This window comes from Anopheles gambiae, chromosome 2 (assembly GCF_943734735.2).
Source record: "Anopheles gambiae chromosome 2, idAnoGambNW_F1_1, whole genome shotgun sequence".
Lineage (NCBI taxonomy): Eukaryota > Metazoa > Arthropoda > Insecta > Diptera > Culicidae > Anopheles > Anopheles gambiae.
The window spans coordinates 10,617,504-10,625,458 of NC_064601.1; the positions used below are offsets into that span (position 1 = coordinate 10,617,504).

The 7,955-nt window shown below is 44.6% G+C and overlaps 2 long non-coding RNA genes across 2 annotated transcripts; one reads left to right on the plus strand and one right to left on the minus strand.

The window, feature by feature from the left end:
• Positions 1-90: 90 nt before the first annotated feature.
• On the minus strand, positions 91-1,013 carry LOC133391371 (uncharacterized). Its single transcript, XR_009764878.1, has 2 exons — positions 881-1,013; positions 91-676 (listed from the first exon to the last, which is right to left on the minus strand). It is a non-coding gene; the product is annotated as an uncharacterized LOC133391371 (long non-coding RNA).
• Positions 1,014-5,893: 4,880 nt separating this feature from the next.
• LOC133391604 (uncharacterized) lies at positions 5,894-6,816 on the plus strand. Its single transcript, XR_009765096.1, has 2 exons — positions 5,894-6,026; positions 6,231-6,816. It is a non-coding gene; the product is annotated as an uncharacterized LOC133391604 (long non-coding RNA).
• The last annotated feature ends 1,139 nt before the right edge of the window (positions 6,817-7,955 follow it).

Below are 7,955 nucleotides of genomic sequence, written 5' to 3' on the forward strand. Positions count from 1 at the left end.
CTGCGTCGTTTATCGATTATGATAATGATAATGTTTCCTTGCGCTACGTTGTTCAACGGATGTTGTTTTTTTTTTTGTATCGTTTAGTCATTGTCGTTAGTTATGTCCCTGTAATGTTATCGATCGTAGCGGGGCCGTCCAAGACCGTTTTGCGGGAGGTTAGTTTTAGGGGTACATTCTGAATGCTTATGAAATGAAAGTCGTAGAGGAGTTTTACAGCAAGCGTAACATCCTATCCTAACAGCCCGAACGAATCTGGTCTGCCTTGATCGGATATGGTTTTATTTATACTCAAAAAAAAGTTATTAATTCCGTACATTTGGTTGTGGTTTGTGTTTTTGTTCTGCTTAAAGCCAATTGTTTAGCTTCTGCTTGGTGTTGGACCAAACTCGGGTTTTGCTACTGTAGGCCGTTCTATTTTCCGCGGTGTGTTTCTATGTGTTTTGGTTTACAATGTGTGCGGTATAGTGTGAGGTGTTTTTGTGTGGAGTGTCACAAAACTGTCTCTTTTTGGTGTTGTGGGTTCTAACGCATATGGTGTTCCTGCCTTCGGCTCCCGGTGTGGCTATCTTTGCTTACGCTGGCTATTGGTGATAAGGGGGCTATGCGTTGTGAGTTCACCTACTTTTGCATAAGTGTGTCTCAATCGTCTCATCTGCGAAATGTACAAAAGATGCTAGGGATAAAGGGATAAGTGGATGGTACATGCAACGAACGGCATAATTGCATGCAACCCAACCATGTAAAGAGAAAGACACGGAAATTTCTTCGCGTGAAAGTACGGTTCGATTCACTCTCGAGAGTTGCACCCAAAAATGGTCGCATGCAAGAATGCCCTTAAGGGTCACCGAGACTTAACAGTCATCATCACACAACTTACCTGGTGCACCATCGTCTTATTTGCACGGCAGCCTCCTTGCGGGCGATTCACATGAGATATCTGCTTTGCTGGAAGAATAGTAAAGTACTTTGCATTCAAATTAGTAAGTTTTCATTGGTTCGATTTTGGTTTTTTTTTTTTTTTTTTTTTTTTTTTTTAATCAGGGAGGAAACCATGCATAGGGACCCGCATCCAGTTGGACGGCTGCACAGCAGGGACCACCCCCCGGGTACTGTCGGATGCCTTCCGACTAAAACCTCCCCGAGCCTTCACCATTTTTTTGTGCAGAAAAATGGTATAGACGAATCAGCAGATATCGTCTCGGCGCCGCGCTGTGACGTCGTGGTTAGAGACGTCTGGCGTATGAGCCTTACGACTTTGTACCAAATAGTGTAAGGGCTAATGAGACCCTTACACTACCGAGCACAAGTCCGCTTCTCCTGACACTGTATTTATTGACGGATGCACCCTATTAGATCCTCCCAACCTTTGCCAAGTTACATGAAAATCAGTGACTACTTTGCTCGCGTTGCCGTCAGCGCATTAAGGCTTTGGCCTGCTGCAGATGGTATGTGCAGGACTGCTCACGGTAGCCCAAAGGAAATCAAAGTAGTCTACTGATTCAAATGCAACTGGGCAACGGCAGCAAGAGTTTCATTAAGGGGAAAAGGACGAAAGCAAAGCTGGTAAAAAGGGAAGCAACAGCGCTTCAAGCAAAAGTAAGTGCTGCACAGAGTGCAGCAAATACGTTGTCCTTATGCTTCCGGCGAAAAGCATACTCCGTCAGGTAAAAATTTAAGCGGGTAGACCTATTGGTACCCTTTTTCTTAAGGAAGTGCTTAAGCCACCTCCATAAATTTTCCACCGTTTGCGTGTGGACAGTGTCATCATCTGGATTTATGAAATGCGTAGTGTGGTTCACGGTGGCATGCAAATATCCCACTTGGTCCAGTTGATTGTAACCGCGCCAACAGTCGGTTAAAATCCTGGTCCCCGCAGCAACGTTGGACCGTATAAGGTTGCCCAATATTGGTGCGGTCCTCTTGGCTACGCGACAGAGGAATATATCTTTCGTCTCGCGGCAAATACCTCCAACCAACCATTCTTCGTTGGAGGGATTAATTCTGCCGCGATTGTATTTCCTCTTGACCAGCTTTGTTTCGTCTATCTCGACAGTTTTACCGGGACCACCAATCATCGATCCGGTGTACTGATCGAGATACATCAACTCGGAGCGGATTTTACGGTAAAACGACATCACAGTTTTACGGTTTACATCCGCTTCGATTGCGGCTCTGTCGACACCTATCTCCATGCTCCAAAAATATATGAGCATCATTATCTTCTGTAGGGAAAGTTTCGACCCAGCGAAAAACGATCCATTTCGCACACTTAACGAGGCGTTTCGACAGAGCCGCTTCCCACATACCCATCTACATCCGTCAATACATACCCCTACCCGAAGATTCGTCCGGAGGATCATCGGGTCACCGCATCGCCGGCATTCCTGGCTCGGTTTCAGCAGCTTCCACCGCAGTAGCCACTCCACAGCATCCAGCGGATCCTCTAGATCCTGCATGATGTTTATAAGTCGAATATGCTCCCTGCAAATATATTAATAAAATGTGTGTGTGTGAACAATAGCGTATGCGTAATGAAATTTTTGTTATTATTGGTTAAGTCAGCTAAGTTAGTTGATGTGTTAAACATTATGGTTGCATGTCTTTTTGTTTTTATTTCATGTTAGTGTTTTGTTAGCGGAATATAAAAATATGCCAGGCTCATACTCGAAGTGATTCCTTTCGCATGGCATGCCAGCATCTCAAACATTGACTTCATGGCCGTGTGGGGGCGGCCTCTTCGGATGCTTACCTTATTTTTTAGATGGTTAATTAATTAATATTTTTCATGCGTAACGCCTTTGTTACTTTGTTAGCGTATGGTAGTAGGATTGGGAAAAATAAAAACCAATGATACTTACATGCTGTTTCCAAGGTAATGTAAAAAATTTGCACAATTGTCGCAGATACGCATAGAGCGGTGATAAAACGCTTTTGGCGGTATATTTGTTATGATCGATTAGCTCTTGACATTCATGTGGGGTTATGTACACACACACGCACATGAGATCGGTGTGTTTTTGTTATTTTAGTTTGTTCGATTGTACGATTGTTCTTAAATTGGGGCTATCGTGCGCGAGACAAACATTCATTTTCTCGTTTTCGATTCATGCTCAGGTATTCCATGCCTCGATTGCTGGTGCAATAGATCGCAACACAATCGAACAGCAAGCACAACACATTTCCACGATCTTCATAAGCATACCGAACACGCACAAACAAGTGCAGCCACTTTTCATCTGTGGTGTGCGTTTCTGCAATTTTGGCATTTTATCGCATCGGAAAATAATGTGGCGCATTCGTCTTAACATGCAGCACCGGTAGCGCAATATCAATGCAACTAATTCTAAGCATTAACATTCGCGGCCAAATGCAACGGCTGAACCCAATTCCCAACGGCTATCCAAACCTCTCAAATCGAGCAATATTTGAATTCAAACTACTCGAATCGAGCTGTTCAGCTTGAGGTTAAATTCAAATATTGCTCGATTTGAGAGGTTTGGATAGCCGTTGGGAATTGGGTTCAGCCGTTGCATTTGGCCGCGAATGTTAATGCTTAGAATTAGTTGCATTGATATTGCGCTACCGGTGCTGCATGTTAAGACGAATGCGCCACATTATTTTCCGATGCGATAAAATGCCAAAATTGCAGAAACGCACACCACAGATGAAAAGTGGCTGCACTTGTTTGTGCGTGTTCGGTATGCTTATGAAGATCGTGGAAATGTGTTGTGCTTGCTGTTCGATTGTGTTGCGATCTATTGCACCAGCAATCGAGGCATGGAATACCTGAGCATGAATCGAAAACGAGAAAATGAATGTTTGTCTCGCGCACGATAGCCCCAATTTAAGAACAATCGTACAATCGAACAAACTAAAATAACAAAAACACACCGATCTCATGTGCGTGTGTGTGTACATAACCCCACATGAATGTCAAGAGCTAATCGATCATAACAAATATACCGCCAAAAGCGTTTTATCACCGCTCTATGCGTATCTGCGACAATTGTGCAAATTTTTTACATTACCTTGGAAACAGCATGTAAGTATCATTGGTTTTTATTTTTCCCAATCCTACTACCATACGCTAACAAAGTAACAAAGGCGTTACGCATGAAAAATATTAATTAATTAACCATCTAAAAAATAAGGTAAGCATCCGAAGAGGCCGCCCCCACACGGCCATGAAGTCAATGTTTGAGATGCTGGCATGCCATGCGAAAGGAATCACTTCGAGTATGAGCCTGGCATATTTTTATATTCCGCTAACAAAACACTAACATGAAATAAAAACAAAAAGACATGCAACCATAATGTTTAACACATCAACTAACTTAGCTGACTTAACCAATAATAACAAAAATTTCATTACGCATACGCTATTGTTCACACACACACATTTTATTAATATATTTGCAGGGAGCATATTCGACTTATAAACATCATGCAGGATCTAGAGGATCCGCTGGATGCTGTGGAGTGGCTACTGCGGTGGAAGCTGCTGAAACCGAGCCAGGAATGCCGGCGATGCGGTGACCCGATGATCCTCCGGACGAATCTTCGGGTAGGGGTATGTATTGACGGATGTAGATGGGTATGTGGGAAGCGGCTCTGTCGAAACGCCTCGTTAAGTGTGCGAAATGGATCGTTTTTCGCTGGGTCGAAACTTTCCCTACAGAAGATAATGATGCTCATATATTTTTGGAGCATGGAGATAGGTGTCGACAGAGCCGCAATCGAAGCGGATGTAAACCGTAAAACTGTGATGTCGTTTTACCGTAAAATCCGCTCCGAGTTGATGTATCTCGATCAGTACACCGGATCGATGATTGGTGGTCCCGGTAAAACTGTCGAGATAGACGAAACAAAGCTGGTCAAGAGGAAATACAATCGCGGCAGAATTAATCCCTCCAACGAAGAATGGTTGGTTGGAGGTATTTGCCGCGAGACGAAAGATATATTCCTCTGTCGCGTAGCCAAGAGGACCGCACCAATATTGGGCAACCTTATACGGTCCAACGTTGCTGCGGGGACCAGGATTTTAACCGACTGTTGGCGCGGTTACAATCAACTGGACCAAGTGGGATATTTGCATGCCACCGTGAACCACACTACGCATTTCATAAATCCAGATGATGACACTGTCCACACGCAAACGGTGGAAAATTTATGGAGGTGGCTTAAGCACTTCCTTAAGAAAAAGGGTACCAATAGGTCTACCCGCTTAAATTTTTACCTGACGGAGTATGCTTTTCGCCGGAAGCATAAGGACAACGTATTTGCTGCACTCTGTGCAGCACTTACTTTTGCTTGAAGCGCTGTTGCTTCCCTTTTTACCAGCTTTGCTTTCGTCCTTTTCCCCTTAATGAAACTCTTGCTGCCGTTGCCCAGTTGCATTTGAATCAGTAGACTACTTTGATTTCCTTTGGGCTACCGTGAGCAGTCCTGCACATACCATCTGCAGCAGGCCAAAGCCTTAATGCGCTGACGGCAACGCGAGCAAAGTAGTCACTGATTTTCATGTAACTTGGCAAAGGTTGGGAGGATCTAATAGGGTGCATCCGTCAATAAATACAGTGTCAGGAGAAGCGGACTTGTGCTCGGTAGTGTAAGGGTCTCATTAGCCCTTACACTATTTGGTACAAAGTCGTAAGGCTCATACGCCAGACGTCTCTAACCACGACGTCACAGCGCGGCGCCGAGACGATATCTGCTGATTCGTCTATACCATTTTTCTGCACAAAAAAATGGTGAAGGCTCGGGGAGGTTTTAGTCGGAAGGCATCCGACAGTACCCGGGGGGTGGTCCCTGCTGTGCAGCCGTCCAACTGGATGCGGGTCCCTATGCATGGTTTCCTCCCTGATTAAAAAAAAAAAAAAAAAAAAAAAAAAAAACCAAAATCGAACCAATGAAAACTTACTAATTTGAATGCAAAGTACTTTACTATTCTTCCAGCAAAGCAGATATCTCATGTGAATCGCCCGCAAGGAGGCTGCCGTGCAAATAAGACGATGGTGCACCAGGTAAGTTGTGTGATGATGACTGTTAAGTCTCGGTGACCCTTAAGGGCATTCTTGCATGCGACCATTTTTGGGTGCAACTCTCGAGAGTGAATCGAACCGTACTTTCACGCGAAGAAATTTCCGTGTCTTTCTCTTTACATGGTTGGGTTGCATGCAATTATGCCGTTCGTTGCATGTACCATCCACTTATCCCTTTATCCCTAGCATCTTTTGTACATTTCGCAGATGAGACGATTGAGACACACTTATGCAAAAGTAGGTGAACTCACAACGCATAGCCCCCTTATCACCAATAGCCAGCGTAAGCAAAGATAGCCACACCGGGAGCCGAAGGCAGGAACACCATATGCGTTAGAACCCACAACACCAAAAAGAGACAGTTTTGTGACACTCCACACAAAAACACCTCACACTATACCGCACACATTGTAAACCAAAACACATAGAAACACACCGCGGAAAATAGAACGGCCTACAGTAGCAAAACCCGAGTTTGGTCCAACACCAAGCAGAAGCTAAACAATTGGCTTTAAGCAGAACAAAAACACAAACCACAACCAAATGTACGGAATTAATAACTTTTTTTTGAGTATAAATAAAACCATATCCGATCAAGGCAGACCAGATTCGTTCGGGCTGTTAGGATAGGATGTTACGCTTGCTGTAAAACTCCTCTACGACTTTCATTTCATAAGCATTCAGAATGTACCCCTAAAACTAACCTCCCGCAAAACGGTCTTGGACGGCCCCGCTACGATCGATAACATTACAGGGACATAACTAACGACAATGACTAAACGATACAAAAAAAAAAACAACATCCGTTGAACAACGTAGCGCAAGGAAACATTATCATTATCATAATCGATAAACGACGCAGCATCACAGCATCGCACAGCGTTTCACCTAACACCATTTGCGCAACGAGATGAATATTAGTAAAGCGCGACGAGCATGTCATCTGCAAAGTGTGTGTCCTGCTGAAGACATCCTTCACAGCTGCCGCGAGTGTGCTGCTTCTGATCGCCGCCAACAACGGTGCCTCAAGACGCGACACTCACTGTCCAACCCACGAACCACGCAAAGTAAGCGCATCGTCTCGGTGATGATCGTTGCTGGCTCGTATTCTGCCCACTGCTGGTTATCTGTCCGTGAAAAGGCGCCATCGTTTCACCACATTAGCACCATTCAGCAGCTATTACAGATTACCGTTAACGTCATAATAACGCACTTCCGATGAATAGAAACTTGTGAAACAAAATACCAAGGATCCAAGATAAAAATGAAACATTGACCCGTTATTAATGAGACATTCAGAGAGAGCACACAGCTTGTTTTTAATATTTAAAACGAATTGAAACATTGTAGTACAAATTGTATTGTACAATCACAAATCAAACGCAAGAAAAGCACGCCGCATCAATGGGTTCAAGGTACAGGTTTTATGCATCTTGTTTCTCACACTCGAACGTTACAGCACTTCCGGTTCTCTGGACGTTTTGTTCACTGTCCTGCCTGCTACCTTATCTGGTGCCGGTCGTTCTCGGTAGCAATAGCTGGTGCGCGAAAAGCCGTTCCAGAGTTAGTCGAATTATCCGTCTTCAATTCCTCCTTGACCGGTGTTGCGATGTATAAAGCTTGCACCTCCACCTTGGCCGTGTTATGCTTGCTACCGAACGCAGCGTTTTACCCTTTGAGGCCGTCTTGGCACCTTCCTTCGCTTCCTTCTTGTCGCCTTCGCGGTGTTCGGCACGAGTTTCATCCGATAGTACGGCCGTAGTAACCTTTTCCCGCACTTTGCGATTTTTTCCTCCAGCACCGGGGAGGGGGGGAGGGGGGGTACATGCGTAAAGCGATGGACTTGGGGCCGCATTGACGTCATTGGCTTCTTCAGGCCACAGTTGATTGAGCACGATGATTCAGGTCGTT